The sequence below is a fragment of the Rhinopithecus roxellana genome, chromosome 9 (assembly GCF_007565055.1).
Source record: "Rhinopithecus roxellana isolate Shanxi Qingling chromosome 9, ASM756505v1, whole genome shotgun sequence".
Taxonomy (NCBI): domain Eukaryota; kingdom Metazoa; phylum Chordata; class Mammalia; order Primates; family Cercopithecidae; genus Rhinopithecus; species Rhinopithecus roxellana.
This window is the reverse complement of record NC_044557.1, coordinates 119,869,515-119,889,493: the sequence shown is the minus strand read 5'-3', so window position 1 is coordinate 119,889,493 and position 19,979 is coordinate 119,869,515. Positions and strand designations below refer to the sequence as shown.

Here is a 19,979-nt window from a genome sequence, read left to right as displayed (position 1 = left end):
GGATTTGGCCTACAGGTAACATATTTTCAAATTTAAAAAATAAACTTTGCTTGTAAGTATATTATGATTAAAAAAGGAACACATAATACATTAGAGGTGTCAAGAAAAAGTATTTTCTGCACTAGAATTTGTCTCTTTTAATGCAGTAAGCTCAGTGCTTCTCAAAAACAGTTGGGTCAGAGTAGATCTTCAAGTGATATTTATTTTGATAATGAGTGAAAAAATGGGATATGGTTTGTCTTTATGTCCCCATCCAAATTGTATCTTGAATTGTAATCCCATAATTCCAAACTGTTTAGGGAGGGACCCTGTGGGAGGTAACTGAATCATGGGGTTGGTTACGCCCATGCTTCTCTTGTGATAGTAAGTGAGTTCTCATGAGATCTGATGGTTTTATAAGGGGCTTCACCCCTTCGCTAGGTTCTCATTTCTCTCTTGCCACCCTGTGAAGAGGTGCCTTCCACCATGATTGTAAGTTTCCTGAGGCCTCCCCAGCCATGCAGAACTGAGCCAATTAAACCTCTTTTCTTTATAAATTACCTGGTCTTGGATATTTCTACATGGCAGCAAGAGAATGAACTAATACAGAATGAATTAGACTTATTTTGGAAAAAGTGGTTTGTAATGATCTAGCAGTTGGTAATACCTCTTCAAGATATGAGATAGTTAACATGAGAAATATTTTACGTTTTCAATAAAGTTCTATTTACTACAAGTACTAACTTTAAAACTATCAAAATGAGGGAAATGACAATCCATTGGAAACATTTCTTTTTTCTCAGCATTTTTTTCTCTATTTCCTCGGGCCCACACCTTTTCTAACTGCCAATATACCAAAACTTACCTTTAATAAATTATTTAAGAAGGAATGTTACTATTTTGCTCTTAAAATTTTTCATTCTGGATTATAAAGGAAATAGATTTTTTTTTTTTTTTCCTAAAGAGCCAAGTGTTCATAACTATTGAAATTGGGTGAGGGGTTCCCATGTTTTCCTACTTTCCCTGCTTGTGATAATTTTGCAAGTTTAAATGATACAATTTGATGAGAAATATTAGACAAAGTAGATAGGACTAGCTGCCTAAATAGTGTACATATAATGTATCAATTACAAATGTGTAAAGTGATGGTTGAATATATTTTTTTCTTTTATGTATTTATTTTATTTATTTATTTTTTGAGACAGTGTGTCTCGCTCCGTCGCCCAGGCTGGAGTGCAGTGGCAGGATCTCAGCTCACTGCAAGCTCCGCCTGCCGGGTTCACGCCATTCTCCTGCCTCAGCCTCCCGTGCAGCTGGGACTACAGGCGCCTGCCACCACGACCGGCTTATTTTTTGTGTTTTTAGTAGAGACCGGTTTCACCGTGTTAGCCAGGATGGTCTGGATCTCCTGACCTTGTGATCCGCCCACCTCGGCCTCCCAAAGTGCTGGAATTACAGGCATGAGCCACTGTGCCTGGCCTTATTTTTTTCTTTTAGTTCACAAATATTAATCAATTAGGACCATTGTGGGCATACAAACATATTCTGTGTTCACTTTGTCTAATATTTTTTAACTATCATGGAATAGTTTCTTATAAAACATATCTAAGTAAAAAGTTACAACCATGTTTTTGTTGGTATTTAAAAATAATAAATGTAAGTGTAAAACAAAATATTTTTCATAGCAGTTTTTTTTAAATAACAAAAATTATAGAATAAAGAAGAGAAAAAAACTTTGTAACTCAGTGTTACCAACATTTTAGATTTAACTGCAAATATAGACTAGGTTTAGAAGAAGAGATGTTAATATTTTCATTGTAGGAGCATGATATTACTAATATAAACACTATATTGCTTGCTATGGACTGAGTTGTGCCTCCTCACAATTCGTATGTTGAAACCCCACCCTCAGTGTGGTTCTATTTTGAGACGGGGCCTTTGGGAGGTAATTAGCTTTAGTTGAGATCATGATGGTAAAAGGTTCTCATGATGGGATTAGTGCCCTTATCAGAAAAGATCAAAGAGCTGGCACTCTTTCTCTCTTTCTAGCATGTGAAAAGAACAACAAGAAAACTGGGGTCTACCAGAGAAGACGGAAGCCCTTACCTGAAACTGAGTCAGCTGGCATTTTGATCTTGGACTTCCAAGTCTCCAAAACTGTGAGAAATAAATGTCAGTTGTTTAAACCACCTAGTCTATGGTATTTTGTTATAGCAGCCCAAGCAGACCAAGACACTACTTTTCTACTTTTAAAAAATTTACACTTTCTGTAGATTAACAATCAGCTTAGTATTGATAAAGATAGAATATATCATCTCAAAAATAAAACATTGGTTTGGCAACATATATTTATCTTTTTTATAAAATGGGAATATGACCCAAGTAGCATGTGTTATCAGCCTAAGATATATTTCTTTTGTCATCAATGTAGTGCTAAGTAATAGTTTTAGAAATATATGTTCAAAATGTTAGAATTAAACTTTCTACACACTGGAGCAGTCCTGTACATTTAGAAGACATTTAGGTTCAGTATCTTTGAAATATTAAGGCAGTGTCATTTATAACTTGAAGTGTCAGTCCCCATTGATTTATAGTCTTTCCCACAGATTAAAGATTAATGATTTCCAGGCATGAGAACACAGGAAAATTCTCTTTTTTGTCTTCAATGTTACCTCTTTAATGTTTGGCTTGTTTCCAGTAAAAATCAAAAGGAGACAGAATCTGGGATGACAGTTGGTGGCCTGGTCATTGTCAAGAACCATAAAGGGTCTGAGATTTTATCCTACTTATCCACTAACAAGTTAATCTGTTATGGACTCATAGAAGCTGGCAGAAGACCTGAGACTCCAGGATCAGAGACAAAGGATTTTATTCCTGACGGCAATAGCAGCATCCGGAGTCTCAGCCTTTGTTCCAGTTCCTTGAGCTCCAGTTCCCAAAAGTCAAAGCAAGCAGGGTCAGGTGATACCTGTGAACACAGTGGGTTGTGTTCTAGGAGAGCAGTCTGAGTTTGGGGAAGCCATATCTTTTATAAGAGGCAGTAAGCCTGCCTAATCTTGACCCCAGAGGGAGACATCATCATTATTACATCAGTGAACAGATCGATCCTTGGTTTCTGAGAGAGACACTATCTCTAATTTCCACCTGTTTGTTATCCAAATATCCCTGCAAAGATATTCCGGAGCAGACAGTCCATGCTTCTACTCACAAGAAGTACACAAATGCTAGAGACCCATCATCAATTTTCTCCTCACAAAGATAAAGTAAAAACATTAAGATTAAAAAAAAAAAGAGTTTATGGCCAGGCGCGGTGGCTCACGCCTGTAATCCCAGTGCTTTGGGAGGCCGAGGCGGGCGGATCACGAGGTCAGGAGGTCGAGGCCATGCTGGCTAACACGGTGAAACCCCGTGTCTACTAAGAAATGCAAAAAAATTAGCCGGGCGTGGCGGCGGGCGCCTGTAGTCCCAGCTACTCGGGAGGCTGAGGCAGGAGAATGGCGTGAACCCGGGAGGCAGAGCTCGCAGTGAGCCGAGATCGGGCCACTGCACTCTAGCCTGGGCGACTGAGTGAGACTCCGCCTCAAAAAAAAAAAAAAAAGAGTTTATAAAAATAACCAAGCACACACTATATATCAGACAATGGACTAGGCTCTAGGGTAGACCACAAGCATCCTTCCTCCTCAGAAAGTTCATATTTTTCTCAGAGTCAGAAATAAGCTTAACGCAAGGCAAACCTTCACAGGTCATTACATGACAGAAAAGAACATACTACAGTGTGGAAAAAAACTTTGCCTAGAAAAATGAGGAAGGTGTCAAAAAATTTAGCAATTGCTATGTACTTAATGATGAGTAGGTTTTTTAATACCTAGAGAGAAAGTGAAAGAAACCATTCTGGGGGAATAAAAGATGAAATTTAATAGTGCTTCTTTTGGAAAAAGCGAGTAGGATGGCATGGTGAAGAGAAGCAGAAGATGACACTATTTTAATGTAACTTAGAGCTAGATTGTGGAAGTTTCTCAGTTTTATAAATCAAAGATTCACAATTGGGGTGTGTGGGGTTTTCAGATTTGAAATGGAGATTATAGGGAGAGGAAATAAAAGGAATTTAGTTGCTTAGAGGAAAACATTTCTATGCAGAGATTCTCATGTCTTTTTCTATTTTTCATTTGCAAGTTGAAAATAAGCTTTTTTTTTTTTTTTTTTTTTTTTTTTTTGAAATGGAGTCTTCACTCTGTCGCCAGGCACCAGGCTGCTGGAGTGCAGTGGTATGATCTTGGCTCACTGAAACCTCTGCATTCTGGGTTCAAGCGATTCTTCTGCCTCAGCCTCCCAAGTCACTGGGACTACAGATGTGTGCCACCATATCCAGCTATTTTTTTTATTTTTAGTGGAGATGGAGTTTCACCATTTTGGCCAGGATGGTCTCAATCTCCTGACCTTGTGATCCACCCACAAAGTGCTGGGATTACAAGCATAAGCCACCACGTCCGGCCTGAAAATAAGCTTTTAAAATTGTTTAAGGCATTTTAAGCAATGAGAGTCATCTGTGATTTTTATGCAAGACCAGATCTGTAGACTTTAAGTAGTCATTAGTTTTAACGGGAAAGGGCTAAAGAAGGGAGACGGTGGAATCCTGTAGACAATTTGGAATCCCCTCCAATAGATTAAAGTGAATGAACCAAACAATGATAAGTTACATAAAATAAAAATGTCTTCATGTGGGGAGATGATAAGGAGAACTATTTTGCTTTGTATCATACTATAGTAAGTCACAATTAGAATAATACTTTTGTTTTAAACATTTTTTCCTTCTTGCTAGAAATGGGTTCATCAATAATATTTATTCACTGGTGATTTCTGTAGAATTTTAAGTATACAAGCTAAATCTCAAAAGCAAACATTCACTTTCTTCTTCATTGTCCACAGCCTAAGCAAGGCCACCATTTGCTCAGGCTTGACAATGGCTTATCCACAACTGAACTTCTCTCCATTTGCCCTGGTTCAAGCAAAACTCAATCTAACCTTTAAAACATTAATCAGTATATGTCATTTCTGTGCTGAAAACTGCTCTATGGTTTCTCATTGCTCTTAGAATAAAGGTAAACATCTTTAAAATGGGTGCATGATTTCTCTCTATCCAGATTTATAACCTCATCTCAGGCCATTCAGCTTCTAGTAAAATGAATTAAAGGCACCGGTGGCTTTCTTGCCAATCTCTGAAGTGTGCTATATTCCTTTGGGCTCTCAACCTCCTTCATTTGCTAGTCCTTCAGCTAGAAGGCTGTACCCTCTCTACCTCTTGTTAATTCCTTCTCTTTTGCCCTTCAGCTTACTTCCTCAGGGAGATCTTCCCCAATCTTCCTCTCAATCTTTATTTGTTACTTCTGTTTTAAAACCTTTACCTCTCTTTAATAACACATACTAAAATTGAAATTTTCAAATTACTTATGTGATTATTTATTTGTTACCTGGTAAATAAAGCCTTACTTTCTACCCTACCTTACCCCAAAGCCACTAAAGCTAAACCTGTGATAGAGAAGACAGCTGTATGTGCTCTATCCCTAGACCTTGCATCATACTTGGCACGTGCTAAGTGTTCAGTAGTGTTTGGAATGAACATGGTCAAATTGTATCTTAAGAAGATCAGTCTGGCTGTCATTTGACTGATGAATGGGGGCAGATAGTAATGGAGGTAACGGAGGTGAGCTGGAAGGCTAAAGTGAAGAGTGATGAAAGAGGCTCTAGGATGTTGATACAAGATGGTGTCAAGTAAAAAAAAAATGATGCAATGATTCAGTTTCCACTGTGAGTCTTTCTCACAGTGGAAGCTGAATCACCACTTCATTAAGTCAATTTTAAACCACACAAGCAGAACTATGGGGAAAGTGAAAGAATAAAATAACACATTTAGAATAGGGAGCAAGTTGAGTAAAGAACCACATAATTGAATTTTTGGGGTATTCAATATTTTTATGTCTTCTCTCTCTCTCTCTCTAACTCTCCCTCTCTTCCTCTTTCTCTCTCATTCTTCCACATCAGTCTCCCTTGCTGATGGTGAATCATGGACAGAAGTTGCCCTGAATCAATAGCAGACACTACCTCTATCAAAGATACTGAAAGAGAAGTATGTGCAGTTAGTTGCAGTTTGCCAATTAGTTGGATGAACATTCAGGAATTTCATATGTGTTTCTTGGTTGAAGGTCACATGCATCAGAATGGGTTTAATCAATAGGTAACTGAATTAAGATCTCATGACTACTAGGTGTTATGTATATTTAGCACATTTTGAAAATTTTAGTGCCTCTTGCAGGCTTAGTCTCAAGTGCCTGAGGAATATTCAGTATCTTGTGGTCCTGCCATTCCTCTCTCTGTTTAACACATATATACTTGACTTGCTAACTACTTATTTTATGCTTTATATGTTGTATACTTAACTTACCCTTGACATATTGAATAATTCTGCCCATGCCTTACAAGCTTTAGCTTACTGGGTTCATATTTGTACTTGAAACATATTAAACATTTTGCCTATGATTTATATTTGATGCTTATGTAATAGAGCTGAATGTTCTCAAAGGAAATGTACATTATGAAAGTGAGATAAAGAGTCATTTGCATACCGATTGAGCTGGAAAGTTAGCAAGATATTCTGATAAAGAGGTTTGGGAGTGAGGGTGAAGAAGACAAAGATGTCAAAAATATTTCTTATGTTTCCAGCTTGAGCATTTGCATAAAATGTACTGAGTTAGATAACACAGGGATTGAGATAATGGTAGTTGAAACCATAATTGTGGGTGAGTCCTCCCAGGGAAAGCTGTCAAGGGAACCTTGAGAAAACCAAAAGTCAGGGAGTCAGTGGGAAGTATTTAATATAAATGAGATAGAGAAGAAAACGTCGGAATAGCTAGGGAATACCAGGAGAATGCCCTTGTATTGCAGACAAAAGGCCAAAGTCCTTTTAAAAAAAAAGGTTGCTCTATCATATTCAACATCAAAATTAGGTCCAGGACCAAAGACTTTAACAGACAACTCTGTAAAAATACATATATATAGAGAGAGAGAGATGAATATATATGAGAGTTATATAAACATGTAAGAAGATGCTCCACATCATATGCCATCAGGAAATGCATACTAAAACAACAATGAGATATCACTACATACCTATTAGAACAGTTAAAACTCAAAACACCAACAATGATATATGTAGGTGAAGATGTGGAGCAACAGGAACTCTGATTCATTTCTGGTGGGAATGTGAAATGATATAGCCACTTTGGAAGACAGTTTGACAATTTCTTACAAAACTAAATATGTTATTTTCATGCAATCCAGCAATGACACTCCTTGGTATTTACCCAAATGAGTTGAAAACTTATGTCCACACAAAATTCTGCACATGGTTGTATATAGCAGCTTTAGTCATAATTTTCAAAACTTGAAAGCAACCAAAATGTTTTTTAATACGTGAATGGATAAATCAACTGTAAACAGTTGATTTCAGACAATAGAATATTATTAAGCACTAAAAAGAAATGAGCTATGAAGCCATGAAAAGACATGGAGGAAATTTAAATGCATATTTCTAGGTAAAAGAAGCCACTTTTAAAAAGCTATCTACTGTATAATTTCAGCTACATGACATTCTGTAAAAGGCAAAATTAGGAAGATCATAAAAAGTACCAGTGGTTTCTAGGTGATAGAAGGAAAAGAGGAAGAAACAGATGGGGTATAGAGGATTTTTAGACAGTGAAACTACTCTGTATTATATTACAATGATGAATGTATGTCATTAAGACTTTATCCAAACACATAGAATGTACAACACTAAGAGTGACTCTAATGTAAACTGTGGACTTTGGGTGACCAGAACAATTAGGTCAAGTTTACCTGGACAAAAAAGAAAGTGCTCAATAGGTTCTGTGGTAGGATAACTTATGGTGGGATTAGCCAATGTTTTATTCTTACAGAATTCTCTTTTTCCACATGCCAATGCTAAGTATTGTTTCTAGTCTTAGCAAGTTTTAAGGGAAGAAGAGGAGCCACTTGAAGTGAAGTTTCTCACAGGTTTTTTTTTTTTTTTTTTTTTTCCCGAAAGCCTAGATCATGGTAGATACCATAAATAAGAGCAAAAGTGAGGAATTCTTTTGAGGACAAGGAGACAATGAGAACATGTCCACCATATTCCTAAAAGGGGAAGGTGGGTGAGTCCTTCAGTAGACACACCCTGCTCCCTGCCTTGTTTGGTGTTCTGTGGAGATCCTACACTTTAGAATGGATGAAGTCAGAGATGCTGAACCCTAGATACAAGATTCTCATTCTCAAAAATGATGTCTTGGTCCCAGGAGTAAATGATTTCAAAGCATCAGAGAATCTGCACTAAAAAGCTCCATGTCAGCTTGAACATGAAATTGCTTGTCTCTAACCAGCGTCACAGAAGACTTTAAAGATCTCTTCAGTGCAAGGTCCTGGAGGATCTTGCAAGATGGAGATTGATTATCTTAAGAGCTAAGTAAGATATGGCTTATAACTAGAATTAGGTAGATTTAAAGAATCAATGTATTAAATTAAATTGTGATATATTTCTTGTACATCTGAGTTTGTAGATCAAGATTCTTATACCTACAATTAGAGAAATAAGCAATTAAGGAGTCAACAGTGCAAGTTCAGCAGAACAATGACAAATTACACATTGAGCAGAGAACAAGAAGTAAGAAAGTTTGAGAAGGAGGAGAACAAAACTGAATGGGAGCTTGATAGTAAAAGAAAACTTGGTTATGCTTACTGGCTGAGAAAAAGAACAAACAGACAGGGAAACAGAGTGAGAAGGAAAAGGGCACAGAAAATTCTCTGTATACACAAACACTATACACATACAGACAATACTATTTTTCTTTCTGTTGAAGCCTCCTTACATTGAAGACGCATACATCTCTAACTGGTCTTTGATAAGCTATCATCTAAAATTTCTTAACTCCTGGATTTCCTTTGCTATGACAAGCCCATGCAACCCTAACCTGCGCTCTCTCTCTCTCTCTCTCTCTTTTTGAGATGGAGTCTCACTCTGCTGCCCAGGCTGCTAACTGCAGCCTCAGCCTCCTAAGTTCAAGCAATTCTACTGCCTCAGCCTCCCAAGTAGCTGGGATTACAGACACCCACCACTACGCCTGGCTACTTTTTGTATATTTAGTACAGACAGGGTTTCAGCATGTTGGCCAGGCTGGTCTCAAACTCCTGACCACAGATGATCCACCTACCTTGGCCTTCCAAAGTGGTGGGATTACAGATGTTAGCCACTATGCCTGGCCAGCCTGCTCTCTTTCTGTCTGTCTTTAGGCTTTTCTCCAAAGATATAAGGTCAATTTAATTCAGTTCAATGGTTTTGACCTGTTTGTTGTGTTTATTGATTGCCCAGCCACTGATTAAGCACTTCACCATCCTACTTGTTCTTCATCTGTAGCTTCTTCTCTCAGAGTTGAAAGGAATCATTCTCAGGCTGTTCAGGTCTTCTGGTCAGTAGGAAGATCCCTCCTTTGATGGAACTGTGGATGAACCAATAGTTGTTAGGTTGCCTTTAGGAAAGGAGTCCCACTTCACTACTTTGTATGTAGGAATTTTGTAAATAAAGACACCATGTCTATGTTGTGAAGTCATGTCTAAGGAATTCAGTTTATTATTTACTTGCTAATGAAAGATAAGGATTTTGTCAATGGCAATAAATGACAGCCCTAATTTTATTGCAGGGAGGGAGAGGGAATAGATCTAAATATCTTGCTAAAACATGACATTAGTTTCATGCTTTTAATTTAAATGAGGGCATTTTGCAATATTTGGCCATGAGATAGTATACATTTATCAAAACTCAATGGCATTGGCTCAGGTTTTCTTCTGTACTTGTGGAGGGGAAGTGCACATCTCATTGTTGGCAGCTGCTGCAGCTAGGAATATGGAGATTCCTCTCCGTGTGCACAAGGAACAGAAGTTAGGCCCAATCAATCCTTGCTCAGGCACTTACTGTGACCTGGACAAGTCCCTGAATTAAAATGTCCTTAACTACATCTAAAATGGGGTGACTAGTACCTATTCTGAAGAATTATGAGTATATGCAGAACACCGAGTCAGGTGTCTGTGTTAAGAAAAAGTAACTACTCTGGTTAATATTAATTATCAGGCTGCTGCTAAATGGTATCTGCTATAGACATTTTGGAGGCAGAGGGTGAAGGGTAAAATATTTACCATGATCTCCATGATCTATCCCAAACACTCATTTCTGCTGCACTTACTTCATTTTTGTAAGAAGCTGGAACTGTCCCCACAAAAATAAACGTAAACCCAATTCATTCATTTCTTAGTTTTGCTTTTTAAGCAAATGCTCACATTTTAGTATGCTACAGGCTAGCTGAACATTGTGGAGTTTGGGAGGCTTATAGGGATCAGGCAGCACTGCAGAGATTGGGTTAACATTAAGTTTATCTTGAACACTCACCTCAAAGGTTTCTAATACCTTAGTAAAAATTTCCCCAGACTCTCCACCCCAACACCTCCCAGTTCATTGTTTTTTTTTTTTTTTTTTTTTTTCCTTACGGTTGCTTCTTGTTACGTATCTTGTTCTTGTACTGTCACACTATATTATGTGGTTCACATGACTGTCCATCTACTTATGTAATGAGCCCACAGACTTTACCTTTGACCTTTACTACTAAGAAGATGCTCAATAAATTCATGCATTAATTCATAAATAGAATTCTGAACAAATTAATTAATACCACTGGAGAGGTGCAGACAGGTTATGAAACTGTAGCCTAGTTCAATTAGAGCAGGGAAGCCATCTTCACCTCCACAAGGACAATTTGAAGGCAAGTTCCAGGACATGCATGCTTTAGGTGTTAACTGGAACAGAGGCTGCACTGGGGACTAAGAACAAAAGGGTGGGCATTTAGGGGGCACTTGGCTGCTTTAGAACCTTTTTTTTCCTCCTGGGATTCACTTTCCTACACCATCCCCTACCCTTATTCACCTAGCACTGATCCTGATAGTTTCCATTACCTGAGAGGCTTTAATCTGCATAACAAGGTGTGTATTCACCAGGACTCCTCCCTTCAGCCTCCCATGACTTGTGCCACCACCTCCCAGAAGCCCCAAGTCCCTGTTCCTTTCTGTAGCCCAGGATGCTATAGAAGCTTTAGTCATCCGATCCTTCTTCAAGTCTCATTTTGTGGAACTCCCATGCATGTGTACATCACTAAATATATTTTCCTCCTGTTAATCTTATGTCTTATATCAATTTAATTCATATTCCAGCCAAGGAACCTAGAAGACTTGAAGGAAGCCATTTTTCACTCCCCTACATTAACTTCTTCAAATTTTAATTCACTCACATGTATAATGGAGATATTTGTACAGTATTATGTTCCTCATAAGGTTCTCAAGAAGATGAAATCTAGAATATCTTAAAAACGGAACAAATGCTTTTGTTGTTATTGTGGTTACAATTAACCCTTGAACTTGACTACTAACAGGCTATTGTTGACTGAAATTCTTACTGATAACATAAACAGTTGATTAACATATATTTTGTATGTTATATGAATTATATGCTGTATTCTTACAATGAAGTAAGCTAGACAAAATGGTATTAAGAAAATTGAAATAAAGTGAAAATATATTTACTTATATTTCATTAAGTGAAAGTGGATCATCCTAAAGGTCTTCATCGTCACAATCTTCATGTTGATTAAGCTTAGGAGAAGGAGGAAAAGGAGGGGTTCTTGCTGCCTCAGAGGTGGCAGAGCTGGAGGAAAATTTATGTGTAAGTGAACCCATGTAGTCCAAACCTGTGTTCTTTAAGGGCCAACTGTATTTTGATTTATGAGTATTTGGTTAAAAGTCAACAATATCTTTTACCACTGGTAGTATGTATATATATGTGTGTGTGTGTGTGTGTGTGTGTGTGTGTGTGTGTGTGTATTCTTTCATATTCAACTTAGAATAGACTTCTTGTATTTGAATGGGAAGAATTTTCTTATGTCTTTAAAGAAAATATGGGAACAGAGGCAAGATGGTGGACTAGACGCAGCCAGGAGGAACATCTGCCGTTGAGGGACTGGGACATCAGGAAGACTGGTGCACTCCCACTAGGTCTTCAAAGGGAAGGTATTCAGAGCAGACAGAGGGAGGACATAGACACTGGGCTTAAGAGGGAGAAAACTGGGAACCCTACACGGGGCTACTGCACACTCATTCTTGGCCCCCAAGGACTCTTGGGGAAGGGGTGACTTGAGCAGGTAAGGAGAAACCTGTTCTCACCATGGACCCCTGGAATCCTGGCAGCAGGAGACCCCACAATCCCTATAGACACTTGAGCTGGCATGGAGAGCTGCTTAGAGAGCTGGTAGGGGCCAGACTCCAACCTGTGCAGAGCCCAGAGGGTTTGATGTGAGAACATCTGCAGCGGAGCATGGCCAGGGATACCAACCCCTCAAGGCTTACCATGCTCCCCTAGGAAATTTTTAACCTTAGGGTAATCATTGGACCTGAAGATAGCCGGGCATTCTTGCCAGTGAGATGGGACCAGTCCAACCTGAGCACTTCCTTGTCTGTTGGTCTCTCCCAGGGTCCTAGCTTGCCTGTGCCGGCTTGCAGTGCAGCCTTGGATGCCCAACTGGGATGACTCCTGGGGACCTGCATGAGAACTGCTGCACTGACAAAATGCACCTGGCCATTGGAGAGCTCCATCAATATGCACCAGCCCACTCACACCCTCTCCCCACAGCAGCCTCTCTCATGCCTGTTTGCTGGCACACATTCATCCATGGCTCCCATTACTTTGCTGGTGCATGTGTGCACAGGTGGACCTCATCTCTCCTCCGCAAGAGGTTCATGTGTGTGTGTGTGCGCATGTACACCCACTGTGCTGATGGTATAAGCACACCCTGCTCTCTCCTTCACCATACCAACACTGCTGGTGCAAACATGCACATGGGGACTAGTGCGTCCACTCCCCTGCCCTGCACCACCATTGTCGCTGGTGCAAATGCATGCACAAAGGCCAGTGGCTCTGCATTGCCACTGCTGCCAGAGAAAACCCATGCACAGAGGCTGTCAGCCCCACACTTACCAGTGCCCTGCCCCCACACCAAGACTGTTGTCAGTGCAAATGTGCAGACAGATGCTAGTGGTTCCACCTCACACTATGCTACCACTGCTCCCACAGCCAAAGCCTGCACAGAGGCTGGTAGCCCTGTGCCCATGCCCTGCCGAGATCATGAGCATGCGTCCTGCATGCTACTGCTGCTGCTGGCATTTGTGAATGAGCCTGGATCCTGCCGCTACCACCCAAAAAACTGCTTTGACTGATATCATCCATTGAAGTGTTGTGGCCAGAAGTCTGGGAACACCTCGACCTCTCCTATGCAACAGGATCCTAACGTCACAGGAACAGAGAATAAGGCAAAGGTCCCTATACCAGCCCCACAGAGTGAGGACATGTAGCCCAGAGTGCTGAGCTGAGTCTTGGCCCTTTAAAATATTCCTGAAATGAAGTCAATTAACTAAACCTACCTTATACCATAATCAACCCACCAAGGATATGAAAATGAAAGTAGAAAAATCCCATCCAAAGAACAGCAACTTCAAAAATTGAAGAAATTCAGCCCACAAAGATGAGAAGGAACCAGCACAACAACTCAGGAAGCTCAAAAAGCAGAGTGTCTTCTTACCTCCAAATTACCACACTAGTTCCCTAGCAACGATTCTTAACCAGGCTGAAATGACTGAAATGACATAAATAGAATTCAGAATGTAGACTGAAACCATTATCAAGATTGAGGAGAAAGTTGAAACCCAATTCAACAATTCTAAGGAATACGTAAAATAATACAGGAGATGGAAGACAAAATGGCCATTTGAAGAAAAAAACTAACTTACCTGATAGAGTTGAAAAACTCACTTCAAGAATTTCAGACTACAATTGCAAGTATTAACAGGAAACTCATCCAAATTGAGGAAACAATCTCAGAACTTGAAAACAAGTTCACCAGAACAACGCAGTCAGTTGAAAATACATAAAAAGTAATAAAGAAGTATGAACAAGACCTGAGAAAAGTGGAATTGTGTAGAGAGACCAAATCTATGACTCACTGATGTTCCTATAAGAGAAACAGAGAAAACAAGCAACTTGGAAAGCATCTCATGACATGTTTCATGAAAACTTCCCAAACCTCACTAGAGAGGCCAACATTCAAATTCAGGAAATTTAGAGAACCCCAGCAAAATACTACAAAAGAAGACTACCTCCAAGACAGATAGTTATCAGGTTTTCCAAGGTCAAATTTAAAGAAAATGTTGAAGGCAACAAGAGGGAAGGGGCAGGTAACCTACAAAGGGGAACCCTCATCAGGCTAACAGTGAAGCTTTAAGCAGAAACACTACAAGCCATAATAGACTGGAGGCCTATAATCAGCATTATTACAGAAAGGAAATTCCAACTAAGAATTTTATATTCAGCAAACTAAACTTCATAAGTGAAGTAGAAATAATAACCCTTTTAGATAAGCAAATGCTAAGGGAATTCTTTATCACCAGACCTGCCTTACAAGAGGTCCTGAAGGGAGTGCTAAATATGGAAAGGAGAGGCTATTACCAGCCACTACAAAAACATGTTTACGTATATAAACCAGTGACACTACATGCCAATCACACAAACACATCTGTATAATAACCAACTAAAAACATGATCACGGGATCAAATCCAAACATATCAATACTATCCTTGAATGGAAATGGGCTAAGTGCCCCAATTAAATAAATGGCAAGTTGGATAAAGAAGCAAGACCTAACAGTATGTGGTCTTCAAGAAACCTATCTCACATGCAGTGACCCCATAGGCTCAAAGTAAAGGAGTGGAGAAAGATCTGTCAAATGAATGGAAAACAGAAAAAAAACAGGAGTTGGTATTCTAATTTCAGACAAAACAGACTTTTAAGCAACAAAGATCAAAAAGACAAAGAAGGGAATTACATGATGGTCAAGAGTTCAATTCAATAAGAAGACCTAACTATCCTAAGATATATATGCACCCAACAGAGAAGCACTCAGATTCATAAAGCAAGCACTTAGAGACCTACAAAGAGACTTAGGTAACCACACAATACTGGTAGGATACTTCAACACCCCACTGACCATGTTAGACAGATCACAGTGGTAGAAAACTAACAAAGATATTCAGTACCTGAACTTGACACTGGACCAAATGGACCTAATAGACATCTATAGAGCACTCCACCCCAAAACAAAATACATATTCTTCTTATCTGCACATGACACATGCTCTAAAATCGACCACACAATCAGCCACAAAATGATCCTAAACAAATTAAACACACACACACACACACACACACACACACACACACGAAACATATTCTAGGACCACAGTACAATAAAAATAGAAATATTAAGAAAATGCCACAAAATCATACCATTCCGCAGAAATTAAACAACCAACTCCTGAATGACTGCTAAGCAAATAGTGAAATTAAGGGGAAATCAAAACCTGGCAGAGACACAACAAAAAGAGAGAGCATCAGATGAATAACTTTGATGAACATCACCGCAAAAATCCTCAACAAAATACTGGCAAACCAAATCCAGCAGCATATCAAAAAACTTATCCACCATAATCAAGTAGAATTTATCCCTAGGATGCAAGGTTAGTTCAACATACACAAATTAATGAATATGATTCATCACATAAACAGAGCTAAAACTAAAAAGCATGTGATCATCTCAATAGAAACAGAAAAAGCTTTTGAAAAAGTTCAATATTCCTTCATGTTAAAATCCCTCAATAAACTAGGCACTGAAGGAACATACTTCAAAATAATAAGAGCTATCTATGGAAAACCTACAGCCAACATAACGCTGAAAGGGCAAAAGCTGAAAGCATTCCTCTTGGCAACTGGAACATGACAAGGATGCCCTCTCCCACTCCTTTTGAACAAAGTACTGACATTCCTGACCAGAGCAATCAGGAAAGAGAAAGGAATAAAAAGCATCCAAATAGGAAGAGAGTGTTTCAAACTATCCCTGTTTACAGATGATGTGATTTTATTTATAAATATTTTATTAATATTTATTTAAAAAATATGTATAAATATGTATTTAAAATAACATACTTTATTTATAAATCATATCATCTGCAAACAGGAACAGTTTGCAGGGTTTTTTCCCAGAGAATCTGTGGGCTTTTTCAGATAGAATCAGAGAGTCAAGCTATCCCTGAATCATACCATTTGTAAACAGGAATAGTTTGACTCCCTGATTCTATCTAAAACACTCAATAGTCTCAGCCCAAAAGATGCTTGGTTTAATAACCACCTTCAGCAAGTTTCAGGAAACAAAATCAATGTATGAAAATGAGTAGCATTTCTATGCACCAACAACATGCAAGCTGGGCACCAAATCAAGAACATCATCCCGTGCACAATAGACATGAAAAGATTAAGTGCTTAGAAATACAACTTAACCAGGGAAGTGAAAGATCTCTACAAGGAGAATTGCAAAACACTGCTGAAAGAAATCAAAGATGACACAAACACACGGAAAATCATTCCATGCTCATGGATAAGAAGAATCAATATTTTAAAATGGTCGTGTTACCCAAAGCAATTTACAGATGCAATGTCGTTCTTATCAAACTACCAATGACATTCTTCACAGAATTAGTAAAAAAAAAAAACAAAAAAAAACAAAAAAAAAAACAAAAAACAAAACAAACAAACAAACAAACAAAAACAAAAAACCAAAAAAACATATTTTAAGATTTACACGGAATTAAAAAGAGACCAAATATCTAAGGCAATCCTAAGAAGAAAGAACAAAGCTGAAGGCATGACATTACCCAACTTCAAACTATACTACAAGGCTACCAAAACAGCATGATACTCATATAAAAACAGACATATAGACCAATTGAACAGGATAGAGTCCAGAAATAATACCAAATACTTATAACCATCTGATCTTCAACAAAGTTGAATTTGTTGAAAACAGTAGGAAAAGGACTCTCATCATATATAAAAATTACCTTAAGGTGGATTAAATTTAAATGTAAGACATCAAATTATAAAATTCCTGGAGGAAAACCTAGAAAATACTCTTCTAGACATTGGCCTGGGCAAATAATTTATATGACTAAGTTTTCAAAAGCAAACACAACAAAAACAAAAATTGACAATTGGGACCTAATTAAACTAAAGAGCTTCTGCACAGCAAAAGAAACTGCCAACATAATAAACAGACAACCTACAGAATGGGAGAAAATACTCGCAAACTATGAATCCAACAAAGGTCTAACATCTAGAATCTATAAAGAACATAAACAAATGTCCAAGCAAAAACCAACCCCACTAAACAGTGGGAAAATACACGGAGAGACACTTTTCAAAATAAGACATATATGTGGCCAAAAAGCATATGAAAAAATCCTCAGGATCACCATTCCTTGGAGAAATGCAAATCAAAACCCCAATGAGACACTATCTCTCACTAGTCAAATTGCTATTATTAAAAAGTCAAAAAATAACAGACTTTTGCAAGTTTGTGGAGAAAGAGGAATGCTTATACACTGCTGGTGGAAATGTAAATTATTTTAGTTATTATGGAAAGTAGTTTGGCAATATCTCAAAGAACTCAAAGCAAAAATTGTTCAACCCAGTAATCCCATTATTGGATGTATACTTAAAGGAATAGTCTACTGTAAAGACACATGCACGTGTATGTTCATCACAGTATTATTCACAATAGGAACAACATGAAATCAACCTAAATGCCTATCAATGGTAGAGTAGATTTTAAAAAATTGGTATATTTGCACCATTGAATAATACACAGCCATAAAAAAGAATGAGATCACGTCCTTTGATGCAACATTGATGGAGCTGGAGGCCATTAACCTAAGCAAACTAACACAAGAACAGAAAACCAAATACCACATGTTCTCACTTATAAGTGGGAGCTAACCATTGAGTACATATGGACACAAAGATACAAACAAAAGACATGGGTACCTACTCGAGGGTAAAGGAAGGGAGGAAGAAGAGGATTGAAAAACTATCTATTGGGTACTACGCTTATTAATCTGTATACCAAAGCTCTGTGACGTGCAATTTACCTATATAACAAATCTGCACATGTTCCCTTGGACCTGAAATAAAAGTTAAAAAAATTAATGAAAAAATGCATAACTTTTTCCTTAAACTACAAAACATTGCAAAGGAAAATTAAGGAAAATCTAAATCAATGGAGAGCAATTGTATATACACTGATCAGAAAATTCAATATTTTAAAAATAACAATTTTACCCAAACTGCTGTATATATTCAATGCAATGTCAATAAAATCTTAAAGAGAATCCTTTTCTACTCCCTGCAAAAATAAAATAATGTGTTAATGATAATACAAATTATTCTTAATTGAGCCCTACCTGTCAAACTTTGTGTAAACATCTTATGATGATTCATTCATTGACTTAATTCCATAAATACATGTAAATCATGTAGTACTGGAGGTAGATTTCAAAAATAATTTTTGTCACTTATATGTAGCTAATGAATGAAGTTCCAAAAACGGCAAACTTTTGAAATTGTAGATAGTATCTCTAGGTGAAAGTGCATTTTGACAGTTTCTCAATGGAGTCTAAAACCCACTCTTCTCCCCACAAATGATGAAAAATTGCTTCTCTGTAAGTACTGATTCAAATTATTTTTGGAAAAGAGTAAGGTTCACTACATGTACTAAAATAAATTAGTGCTGCAAGTAAAGAGTGCTTCAGCCTCATGAAAATTTGTAGCTTGTTTGAATGGTTTTCAGGACAATAGCAACAAGCTCCTTTTTCCATATACTTAACCTGGATCTAAATAATTAACAAATTCTCCATGGGAAGTTAAACATGCTTAATAATGATATGATTCTAAAGTCAATGCAGGGGCTGAAAAGGTTCTGTTCCTTTTCCAAGTTTCAAACCAAAATGGTTGGTGTTTTGAAATAAGGAGCACTTATAAGAACACTGCATGTTCTTTGAGGCAGTGTTTTCAATATTAAGCTGTAGTTCATGGCCCTTTATTGTCATTTTGTCTATATTTTAAGCCAATCCTGTAATAGTGTTTTTTTTTTTTTTTTTTTTTTTTTTTTTAAGAATAGGGTTAAATTTAAGAGTTAGAACTTGCCAAAGATGACCAAAGGGAAGGGGAATGAAATTATTTGCTGCTAGTTGCAGCTTCTAGGCTAAATCTGTAAGAACTGGATAAAGGACTTTCAATACATCTTTATCTAACACACTTCCTATAACCAGTAGTTAACAGATGTGTCAACATTTTCTATATTTCTTTCTCCCTTAAAAAGTCCATTGTGATTGTTATTCTGATCAATATTTTGAGAGCAAACAAAACAATATATCTAACTTTAAAAAATAATGTTGTATCACGAGCTTGATTTTCTGACTCATTTAATCTGGTGGTGAAAAAAATTGAGTTTGCCATTATCTACCTTTGTAGTGCTGGCAATGGTCCTATTAGGTCTTCTGGGTGTCTCTTCTGTATTTCAGTGATGCGCTAAAGGTGATAAAAGTATCCTTGAAGATGGGCGCGGTGGCTCACGCCTGTAATCCCAGCACTTTGGGAGGCCGAGGCGGGTGGATCACAAGGTCAGAAGATCGAGACCATCCTGGCTAACATGGTGAAACCCCGTCTCTACTAAAAATGCAAAAAAATAGCCAGGCTTGGTGGCGGGCGCCTGTAGTCCCAGCTACTCGGGAGACTGAAGCGGGAGAATGGCGTGAACCCAGGAGGTGGAGCTTGCAGTGAGCCGAGATCGCGCCACAGCACTCCAGCCTGGGCGACAGATCGAGACTCCGTCTCAAACAAAAAAAAAAAAGAAAAAGAAAAAGAAAAAGAAAAGTGTCTTTGAAGATTCCTTTGAACTCCGAGATTCTGTGATTCTTT

General features: G+C 38.0%; 1 long non-coding RNA gene across 1 annotated transcript in view; it reads right to left on the bottom strand.

Annotated features, from left to right (window-relative positions):
* Positions 1-19,979, bottom strand: part of LOC104682271 — a 95,206-nt gene that overhangs the window by 18,411 nt on the left and 56,816 nt on the right. Inside the window, exon 3 of the long non-coding RNA XR_750675.2 lies at positions 9,423-9,521. This is a non-coding gene — a long non-coding RNA (uncharacterized LOC104682271). The remainder of the gene's footprint in view (positions 1-9,422; positions 9,522-19,979) is intronic.